The sequence below is a fragment of the Sorex fumeus genome, unplaced genomic scaffold (genome assembly GCF_029834395.1).
Source record: "Sorex fumeus unplaced genomic scaffold, SorFum_2.1 ptg000035l, whole genome shotgun sequence".
NCBI lineage: Eukaryota > Metazoa > Chordata > Mammalia > Eulipotyphla > Soricidae > Sorex > Sorex fumeus.
In genome coordinates, this window is record NW_026606092.1 from 34,075,085 (window position 1) to 34,086,108 (window position 11,024).

The following is an 11,024-nucleotide window of genomic DNA, read 5'->3' on the forward strand; positions in this document are numbered from 1 at the left end:
ACTTGCAACGGAAATTAAATGTGCATCCTCAACTTATCTCCTGTATCAAAAATCAGAGCCCCAGTGGGAAATAATGGGACTTTATCGCCTAGGATAGAAATATTTGTGGTTGAAGTCTGAGAATGCTGGAAGCCCTGGGCCAACAGAAGCAGCTTCTACTTATTTCAAAGGAAAACCATTCCCCCTTCCTTTCCTTTTCTCCAACTCAATTTCCTTTCTTCCTCTTTTTCTGTTGTCCTTTAGGGTCACACTCACGGAATCCTTGATCCGTGTCAGTTCTTGGGGAATATACATGGTTCCAGAGATTCAAATTCAGGTCAGTCACATGCAAGGCAAGTACCTTAGCCCCTGCAGTCTCTTTGACACCTATCTCTTGGCAATTTTCCTAGAAATTAGTATACCTAATCTGAAGGAACTACACAGTGAAATTACATATATTCTCAGGATCTTTTGCCCTTAACCGGTATATTCCAAACACAGTGTAAACAAAAATATCCAGGAACTTCTTAAGAGAGTAATAGGCTCAACAACAAGGGAACTTTTACTGGGCTTATGTGCAGAAGTGAATCTTGAAGATGATAGATCATGGAGTGAAAACCAGACAAATATGGTGAGTCACGTGAGGAGACTCACCTAAGACTCAGAACTCAAAGATCTGATAAGGACAGTTGGTGCCAGTCCTAACACATTTCTGTGATGATGCCTAGAAACACAGATATATGATGACCAATTGTAAGTGTATGAGGCTATACCATTTTCATTGTCACAGTTCTGAATAAGGGGCCATAATGCTGAGGGAAGTGAAACTGTTAGAATGAAATTACTATGTAAAATCTGAGTGTCCACTACGGGGAAAATTCTCTCAGAGAATTAGGAAAAACAAAACACCACTTCCTTTGAAAAACTTTATAGTAGCATTCCATTGTAGGCAGGTGTTGTCATAAATTTGCTACTATGAAACCAAGATCCCTAGTTTCAGGGGTTGTAAGGATTTCAGAAAAGCAAAGGCAAGGAAGAAATATTCAACTACCAGAGGAAAGTTGGATATAGTTATCACAGTGCACAGCAAGTTTGGAGTAACATTTGGGGATGCTTTGACCGATCAATCTATGTGATATGACACAGGAATTGAAGGTTGACATTAACTACAATGTAAAAATCACAATTTTCTCATCTATACTCCTGTTGAGTCCGTTCAGGGGCACAGAGTTCCATTTCCTGAGTATATATTGGCTAAGATCTATAACATCTTTGCTATATATTTCCTAGAAAAAAAGGCCTAGGTATGTCACTCAAGCTGTGGTAAGTCCAGACGCTAGTTATCGATCTGGCAGTCTTGAGGGAAAGTGAGGGGTGGATTGAAGAGATAGTAGGTAGCCTTGAGGAAGTGTTCTACAAGGTCAGTATGCAAATATATATATATACATATATATATATATATATATATATATATATCTGCTACTCTTCACTCAAAGAGATTTAGAAACATTTTCCAGGGTAAGTTTTTGGAAAAGGGACAGTCCAAAATTTTCGAGAACTGTTAAATGTAGAGTCTGAGCTAATGCTGATATCAAAGGACCAGAAAAAAAAAGTATTTGTTCTTCTGCTATAACAGGAACTTAATGAAGCCAAAAATTCATGATATAAGCACAGTTGTTAGTTGGTTGGTGAGTTGGTTTGGAGTCACACCAGTGCTTATTTCTGGCTCTGTGCTCAGGGATCACTTCTGGCAGTGCTCGGAGGACCATATTTAGCATAGGATGGGACCCAGATCAGCTGCAAACAAGGCAAATGCCTTACCTATTGTATAATTCATCCGACCCCATGTAAGCACAGTTTTAACCTGAGTCACAGAGGAGTGAGTGGATCTACTGGCCTGTTCTGTGTTTATTTCCCCAGTGATTAGATACATAATCAGGATAGATAAACTTAGCCACTAGCAGGACCCTCATATTTTCTTCCTGAATTATGAAGTGCCTAATTACAGTGATAAGAGCCAAATGTGGTCCCTTGCCTCCTTTTCTGCTGAAGTATAGATTAAGTTAGAAGTAAATTATTACGTTATTATGTTATCTTAATTATACATTAATACCTTATAAATAAATCAGCATAAATTGGATAAGTTGGCTAACAGATTCCTGAGGCAATGGAAGAGATATATGCCACAACCTAAGACCTGACAGAGGCAGGGACAATGATCCACATCATACTTCCCAATTCACCTGTCCAGCCTCTGCAGAAGCTGGATAATAGCATCTGGCTATAAGCCACTACAGAATTTGACAAGTGATATTCCTAACACCAAGTGATGGGTTAGATGCAATAATATCATAAGCAAAGTAGATTAATGTGAACTCTTGTACTTAGTATGTTGCTGCTGAGTTAATGCTCTTTTCCCTCTGCTCTTTCTCATCAGACATGAATCAAAAGTAAATCTGAGTACAGTAAAGCCTCACTCTAATAGCTTTAGTTCTCTTAATTCTCTTGTCAAAATCTTATCCCTAGGGAATTTGATATTCTACAGAATGTTTTAGTGTGCTTCAGAACAACTTTCCGGTCCATTATTTTGATGACATCATATTATAGCTTCTAGTGGCTTGGGGCATTCTTGGACATCCCTTTAAAAGAATAACCGATACACTAGAGCACTTGCTAATACAAAAGCAGCACAATTCTCTTTGAATTCTTTAAGGCAGTAGTTAACCCATTTGGAAAAAAAAAATATATATATATATATATATATAACTGCTGTTCTCAGAAGTCTGAAGAAGAGAAACTCTAGCTTATTCAGACTTGGCACAAGCTGCCCCACTACTTGGATTGTATGTTACAGGAAACTATACGGTGCAGGAGGGATCTTTGGTGGAAAAGGGTGCTGGATAAGTTTCAATATGATAATCGTAGTAGAATATAGGGTTGTTAAGTCTTCTGCAGCAAAGACCTACTCTGTTCAGGAATATCTTCTTGAGTGCTACTGGTTCTTGCTGAAGTTAACATCTGATCTTGGAACACCAAGAGACTTTGAGAACTGTTATGTTTATCCTGTAAAAAGTTTTACAATATTCCATAGAGTCATAAGACCAAATTAGCATAGAAGGAATTCACCACATGGCTAAATTTGATACATAGACTCAAGTAAATCTAACAAGCACATATAGATTACAGTTAAAGATAAACTCCACGGTCAAGCAACTACAATATCAGTTACTTCTATGATATCAATTCTTGTTTCTATATGGCCTCATGGACTTTTCCAAATGTCTCTATAACCAACTGCTAAAGGAGGATAGATTCAGTCTCATTCACATGTCAGTTGGAGGAAATGTTGACTTAGAAATGGACAACAGGCCGGCCAAGAGAGGTCTCCCAGAAAAAGCACAATTCTCTTTGAATTCCTTAAGGTCTCCCAGAAAACAAACAAAAACATCCAACCACTGACTTTGGGTTAAAGGCAAAGTGAGAGGTAGAAGAGACAAAAACTCTGGTAGGTAGCTGATCTCATCAATCCAAAGCAGGAACGAGTAAGTTCAGAAATAAAGGAGGCCTGGAAAAGACACAGAAGAATTCAAAAGGTTTGGAAATCTATTGATCTCATGGGATATTTTCCATGAGGAAGAATCTAATCCAGAGAAAGTGTTCAATAGCCACCTTAAGCAAGGTGCTATTGAGCTTTTCTCCTCAGTCCCATAGTGCAATTCAGAGGTGAAAAGATGCATGAGCTCAGTATCACAGGCCCACCTCACCAACACTCTGTTGCTACTGATTTCCCAGCTTGTCAGCAACAGAAGCTGCTACTGAATTTTCAATTTGACAGGAGTCCTTGAAAAGGTCAACTGGAAGCCAGATGATTTCATTGAATCCATTCACATCCACAGAAGCATCAGTTAATTATCTGCATAGTGCAGCAAGGGGCTCACCCACCGTACACTGCTCCTATCAGAAAACCCAAGCAAAGTTTTAGAAATTGCCTGATCTGGTGATAGTTATCCAAATGTTACATTGCCTCATATCCAGAGAAGTAAAACAATATCTGGGGATTAACTAATCTTTCAGGCACCTGGCCTAACAGAAGGGTAGAGAAACTCAGTTAAGGCACCAAGTCCTTAAAAAACATTGTAAGGAGACCGCACTGTGATTAGGGAGCATTGCCTGACCTGTCATCACATGGTCCCATTATTATCTGTAGATGCAGGTCTAAAGGCCCCAAAAACTACTGAGTGTTACCGTGGAGACTTCCTACACATAATTGGGGTGATCCAGGTAATCCACAGCACCACAGGACTTGAGTAGCATGAATCTTTGGGCTTTTGTATTGAACTGCCTGCCCAGTTGGCCAAGAACCCCTGAGCCTCCTGGCCAATGACTGGGGGAGGCCCCTCCAAAGAAATTTTCAGCAGTTAAACATTTTAAGAGGTGGTACAGTCATTAAACCAATAACTGATATTTTGAACTACGCACCCAATAGTGAGAATAAACTGATGCAAATAAATTCTCACTTTCTCTGCCAATGCGATGTATCAATTCCAAGGCAATATGGCCTGTTCAGAGACATCTCGTGTGACCAGGAGATGGCTTGACCTGAAGATGTTGTTGAACAATGATAACAGTTCCTGATTTTACTCACGGTAGAAGCTAATGTTCGTAGGAGGCAGTAGTACACTTGTAATAGGTCCCCAAATCTACACCTCTGACCTGTCTTCCTTGCCCATCTGGGTCTAGTTTCTATGCCTCCATTATAAGGCACATTCCTGGTTTAGAAAGTGTTGTTAACCCACCATTAGCTACTTCCTGGATCAGTCCTCCTCCAGACAACCTTCAACACTAACTCCCTCACCCCCTCCCAGAGACTTTCTATCAATGTCATCTCCTCCAGGGACCTACTCTAAGTTTTGAAATGTGATATTACTGCTCCTTTCATCCTTTGTCTCCTATAGCATCTCAATTCTCCTGGCTAATAAGATGACAGCCCCATAACTCTACTCTGTAGAAATACTAATGATGGGGATCAGGAAAAGCAAAGGGATTAACTGCTGGAACAACTGCATCTTGGACTAAAAGCCGTCACATTTGCTCATGATTCCAGTCCATGCCCAGAATAAGGTGAGTGTTCTCCATGGTCTAAGATGTCACACTATCTCATGTGATTACTGTTTGTTTGTAGTTCACATGTCCACACATCTCTTTCCAACAATTGACAAAAAAGTGCATCTCAGTATTTAGAGACTTCTGTATCTAATCTGAGAGGGGACATATTTTACATAACAGCACCCACTGTTGGTATTTCTTCATATGCTAGAACTCTGGGGACTGCAGCTGCCTCTGGAGAGGAAGATTAGAAAGGGAATGTTGCATAGACCGACTTTTCTCTTTAGCGCAGAAGTGGGGCTTGTCTTTAGCTGGTGCTGCAAAGAGGCGGCCACGGATAATAATGGGCCCTTTGGACATTTTAAAGGTAATGCCAGCTACTAGGTTCAAATACTCCTGATGGGCTTAAGGCTGCTGAATCCACTGCGTGGGGTGAAGCAAATATTCAGTTAGTGATTCAGCACTTCCCTCTTCCAACTCCCTGAATAACCAGACGACTGCTTACACATACACGCTCAGTCTTATTAAAGCCGATGGAAGTACAGGCCTCAGTCTCTTCGTCTGTTTCTAAAATGTGTTATTTGCGATTCAATTTCACATGGCCTGCAGAGGCAATAAAGGGCAAAGGGAATTACCCTGTAATGTATTCCAAAAGCACTTCCTGCACACCCACACTCCGGAGGATAACAATTTGCCAATATAACCTTTAATTAAATGAACAGAAATCATGCAGACCCCATGGTGTAAGAAGTCACTAAATAGAGGGAAATTATGTATGCATTGCCCCTAGCCACTCATTTTAGATTGAATGGGATCTGCCAGTAGGGGCTCTAAAGTGCTTGAAGATAAAAATGGGAGACTACTCTTTCCCTTGCTTCTGCCGGGGCTGTGTGCCAGCAAATGTAATAGGCTTGTGGTCACACAGACCGGAGCAAGAAGGCGACACCATTTAGAGAATGTGCATGAGGAGAACTGAACAGCTTACAGGGAGCTGCAAATACCCTGCCTCAGGGTGCTCCTGAGGGCCTTTGAGTCAACTGAACAACTTCCCAACAAGAGAGACTTTTGCCCTTATTGCTAGATCTCAGGTGTAGCACTCTCATTGTGGGCAAAAAACATTGGATTCTGCAATACTGAAGTGACTGGTAAGGGCCAGTGGGATCTTATCCAAGAAGAGAGAAAAGGCATGTGAATGAGCTCCCCATCTTCTCTCTCTCTCCCCAGTTTATTCCCAATCACCACCCTGCTGCTTCAGTTTTGCCGCCCCACAACTCTATTACCCCTACCCAGATTACTGTCAGATGGAAACTTGACCTGTCTTTCCAAGAAGGGTCACTTCCACTTCAATCCACAACTTTGTCCACTTCATACACATGCCCAATACAGATGAGAACAACTATCTGGCTGGAGCGATAGCACGGCGGGTAGGGCGTTTGCCTTGCACGCAGACGACCCGGGTTCGATTCCCAGCATCCCATATGGTTCCCTGAGCACCTCCAGGAGTAATTCCTGAGTGCAGAGCCAGGAGTAACCCCTGTGCATTGTCGGGTGTGACCCAAGAAAGCAAAAACAAAAAAAAAAAAGAAGAACTAGGTTAAATTATACGTCTAGGTTTATTTTTCCTCAAAGCCCAGCCAGCATCTTTCCTGCCCCAAGAATTGACCTCTTCATTCCAAAATTAAATGCCAGAGTTCCCATTCACTTCTCTAGCTTTAGCCAAACAAATACCCTGTATCCCCTCCATCTCAATGTCCCAGAGTCATTTTATGAACCCTGAATAGAATGTTGAATCCCACCTTGGCCCTCACCCTTTATTTCCAGATTAGAGTATTTCATGCGCCCTCATAGATTGTCTTTAATCATACAATGAGTCTGAAGTTTTTCCACACTGGGATTAATCTCATTATTCCTCATTAGTTTTTCTCACACATTTTTATCTTACAATACAACTGTTTTCTCTCCTTGTTTAGAAAGTTAACTCTTTTTATTGTCACTATTGTTATTATGGGGGCCATATCACTAGGTTCTTTGGGGATAATAAGGACCAGAGGAAGGGGCAGTCAGTAGTAGGGTTTTAACTCACATGCAAAGCGCATGCTCCATTACTTGAACCACATCCCCAGTCAACTGGAGGTAAAATCTTCTGGGGACAAGAGTCTATTAACTGCTACCCAAGTTCTTTTGCTTTTTGGGTCACACCCAGCGATGCTCAGGAGTTACTCCTGGCTCTTCACTCAGGAATCACTCCTGGCAGTGCTGCGGAACTACATGGGATGCCAGGGATTGAACCTGGGTCGGCCGTGAACAAGGCAAATGCCCTACCCATTGTGCTACTGCTTCGGCCCCTACCTAAGTTCTAAAGAAGTTCTGGTTATTTGATAAACGTTGGATCATTAGAACTTAAGTTTGAAAAATTTTACTTTAGAGGAGTTTTCACACACACACACACACACACACACACACACACAAACACACAAAATGAAAGGTTTTTCTTTATAAAGGAAAGGAAATCTTTCATCATGCCTGTCTTGGGCAGAGTGTTGAGGGACAGAACTGCTAAGGGGAGAGAGTATCAGGAGCTGAGTCTTTGGGAAGTAGAAGACATACTCTAAGATACTCAGAGACCAGTGGGAAATAGTGAAAATTAACAGCTAGATTTTATTAGCTTAGAGCTACTTTTAATCTTCTCATTTCTCCTGGGAAATTCTCAGAGGCTTAAAAGAAACAAGAGTGAATTCATTCTAAATGAGACTTAGACTTTATCAATGTAGGTACCTTCTGAAACAAGAAACACTTTCCTTCTAGACTCAGTTTGATACTCTGCAGGAAATTTTCCTAACTACTCTGGTACTCACTGACTTAAGCACCACAATGTACATTTTCTGTATTATCCATTAAGGTTTCACAGGCAGGCTTAAAGAGAATGCTAGAGAACACACAACAATTAATTTATACACACTAGGAAGACACTTTTATCTCACTCTGTCTCAGTGCTGAGTTTCCCTAAAAAGAACCCAGGTCTCTGGGCTTGGAATTATAATGCCCTCGAACATTTATCTTGAAGGAGACGAGTAGGCCAGAAGTCTCCACTCTAGAGATTTTATCAGCCCACTCCACAGAGCTCAGTTAATTCAGGTCCTATGAACGGTTCTCAGAACCACAAACTTGCTGGAGTCCTCTCTGACCTTTCCTACAAAGTCAGTACATTTCATTGTTCACAGGCAGAAGAAAAAAACCCAAATGACAAGGAAAATAAAGCAGGAGGGGGGCAATTCTATCAAATAATAAGATATAATTGTTCTCTTTTTTTTACCATAAACTATTCTGGTAGTGACAGTGCTAAGAGAAACTGATTATGGATAAAAAGTCAATTTAAATTATAAAGACTGAAAAATTAAGAAAATATTTGAGGTATTTACCTATGTCAGTGACAAATAGTTCTTTGGTCACTGTAGAGAAATAGACCCTTAAAAGCCTCAATTGATGTTAATACACAATGGCTGTTCAGAGTGACCCAAGGTGAAGAACCTGCTAGGCATAAAGGAGCCAGGAGAAGTTCTGCTTAAGACAAAACATAAGGTATGGCCAGGAAATGAATTTTAAGCTTTAAGCGTTTTTTTTTATCGTCCTTTTAAAATTATAAATACTATGCTTGCTCATTAAAGACAATTTGGGCAATGTTATACTACATGCAAAAGAAAGAGCATTTCAAATCCCATCTCCTGAAAAGTACTCAAATTGAAGAAGTATTGACCTTATGCTAGACACCATTTTAGATGCAAAACACACACACATACTCATTCCACCTGCATATCTGTTTTGGATTTATAGCATTAAAGATCAAAGAAGTCCTGATCCTGAGGTCACACAGCTATTAAGAGACGAGGTTGAAAAAAAAAAAAAACAGAACCCCCTCTCTCCTCTATTAAATTCAAACACTCATACTCTTAATCTCTCAGAAAAATATTTCTATACTCAAACATTGTTCCTTTAAAAGCTGTGACTATCCTACCTTATTGGAGGGACTCTACTTTAACCTGTTAAATACATATGCCTAATAGATGACTAAACTTCAGCTAAAATTAGGAGATACCCACAGCATGAGAAAACTTGCACACAATATGTCAGATAAAGAACTAATCATCCAGGCTATATAAAGCTCTCACAAAGCTCAACAACAAAGGAGCCTAGAACCCCATGGGAAAAAGAGATGAACAGATACTTTCATAAAGAGGGCATGCAGATGAGCAGTAAATACATGAAAAGGTAGTAATCATTTATGATTTAGAAGTGCAATTCAAAACAATGTGATATCATTTCACATTAGTGAGAAGAGCATATATCAAAAAGACTAGAATCAATGAAGTTAGGTGGAAATGTGGTTAAAAAGAAACTTCAGGGCTGGGGAGATAGTTAAATGCTTAAATTGCATAAAGCCAAGGGGTTTGATCCCCAACATGGCATATGGTTCTCTGCCTAAACCCTGCTGGGATTATCTCTGAAGACAGAGCCAGAAGTAAGAAAGCCTTGAGCAGATCTGGGAATGCCCTGTCTCAGGAACTTTCATGCACTGCTGGTGAGAATGATGTCTGATATACCCCCTATGGACATCAGTGTGGAGAATTCTCAAAATAGAATAGATCTCCCATTTAACCCAACCATTGTATTTCTTGGCATTACCCCGAGAACAAAATGTACACATTCACTACAGTATGAGAGCCAGGATAAGGAAACAATATATCCAAAACTGTGTAGATTAAAAATGTGCCTTGAGAATACATCCCAGAGAGGCAAAAATGTATAGTCGAAGTGACATCTGCACTTGTTTGTTCATTGCAGCACTCTTTACAATAGCCAGAAACTGGAAGAAACCTGAATGCCCAAGAACAGATGACTGGTTAAAGAAACTTTGGTACATCTACACAATGGAGTACTATGTAGCTGTTAGAAAAGATGAAGTCATGAAATTTACATACAAGTGGTACAATATGGAAAGTATCATGCTAAGCGAAATGAGTCAGAAAGAGAGAGGTAGACATAGAAAGATTGCATTCATCTGGGGAACATAAAGTAACAAAATAGTAGACTAACACCCAAGAATAGTTGAGATAATTACTAGGAGGTTTACTCCATAGCTTAGAGGCCAGCCGGGCATTCTAGGGGAAAGGGCAGCTCAGATAGAGAAGGGAGCACCAAATAAAGGGTGTTTGGAGGATCCTCCCAGGAGGGGAGATGCATGTCGAAAGAAGACTATGGACTGAACATGTTTGCCACTCAAAGCCTCTTTTGCAGACCACAACGCCCAAAAGGAGAGAGAGAACACAAGGGATTGCCCTGCCACAGAGACAGGGTGGGATGAGGGGATGGGGGTGGGAGGGATATTATCCATGGTGGTGGAAAATGGGCACTGGTGGAGGGATGAGTATTTGATCATTGTATAATCAAAACCCAAGCACAAAAAACTGTAAATCTACAACTGTACCTCATGGTGTTTCACTAATAATAAAAAAAAATGGAAAAAAAATGTGCCCTGAGAAAATAAATAAATGTTTACACACACACACACACACACACACACACACACACACACACTAGAATACTATGACACAGTCACAAGGGAAGATGAAATCATGTTTTCACTAAAACTTGAATAGAACTGAGGATGTCATGTTACATAAAGTAAGTCTAACAGAGAAGGGCAAATATCAATGTTCTCACTTAGCTGTGGTATGCAGAGTAGCATGACAAGGACATGAACCATATAAATGTGGGAAACCCCATGACCCTGGATTACAGAAATGAAAATGTCAAGAAATAAATGGAAGGGTGAAAGGGGAGATAGGGACTTTGATCAGGGGCCTTGAATACTTCATCGATGTAGTTTTGATGTACACACCAAAACTGTAAAAGGCAATATTATTCTAAACATGTGTCTCAAA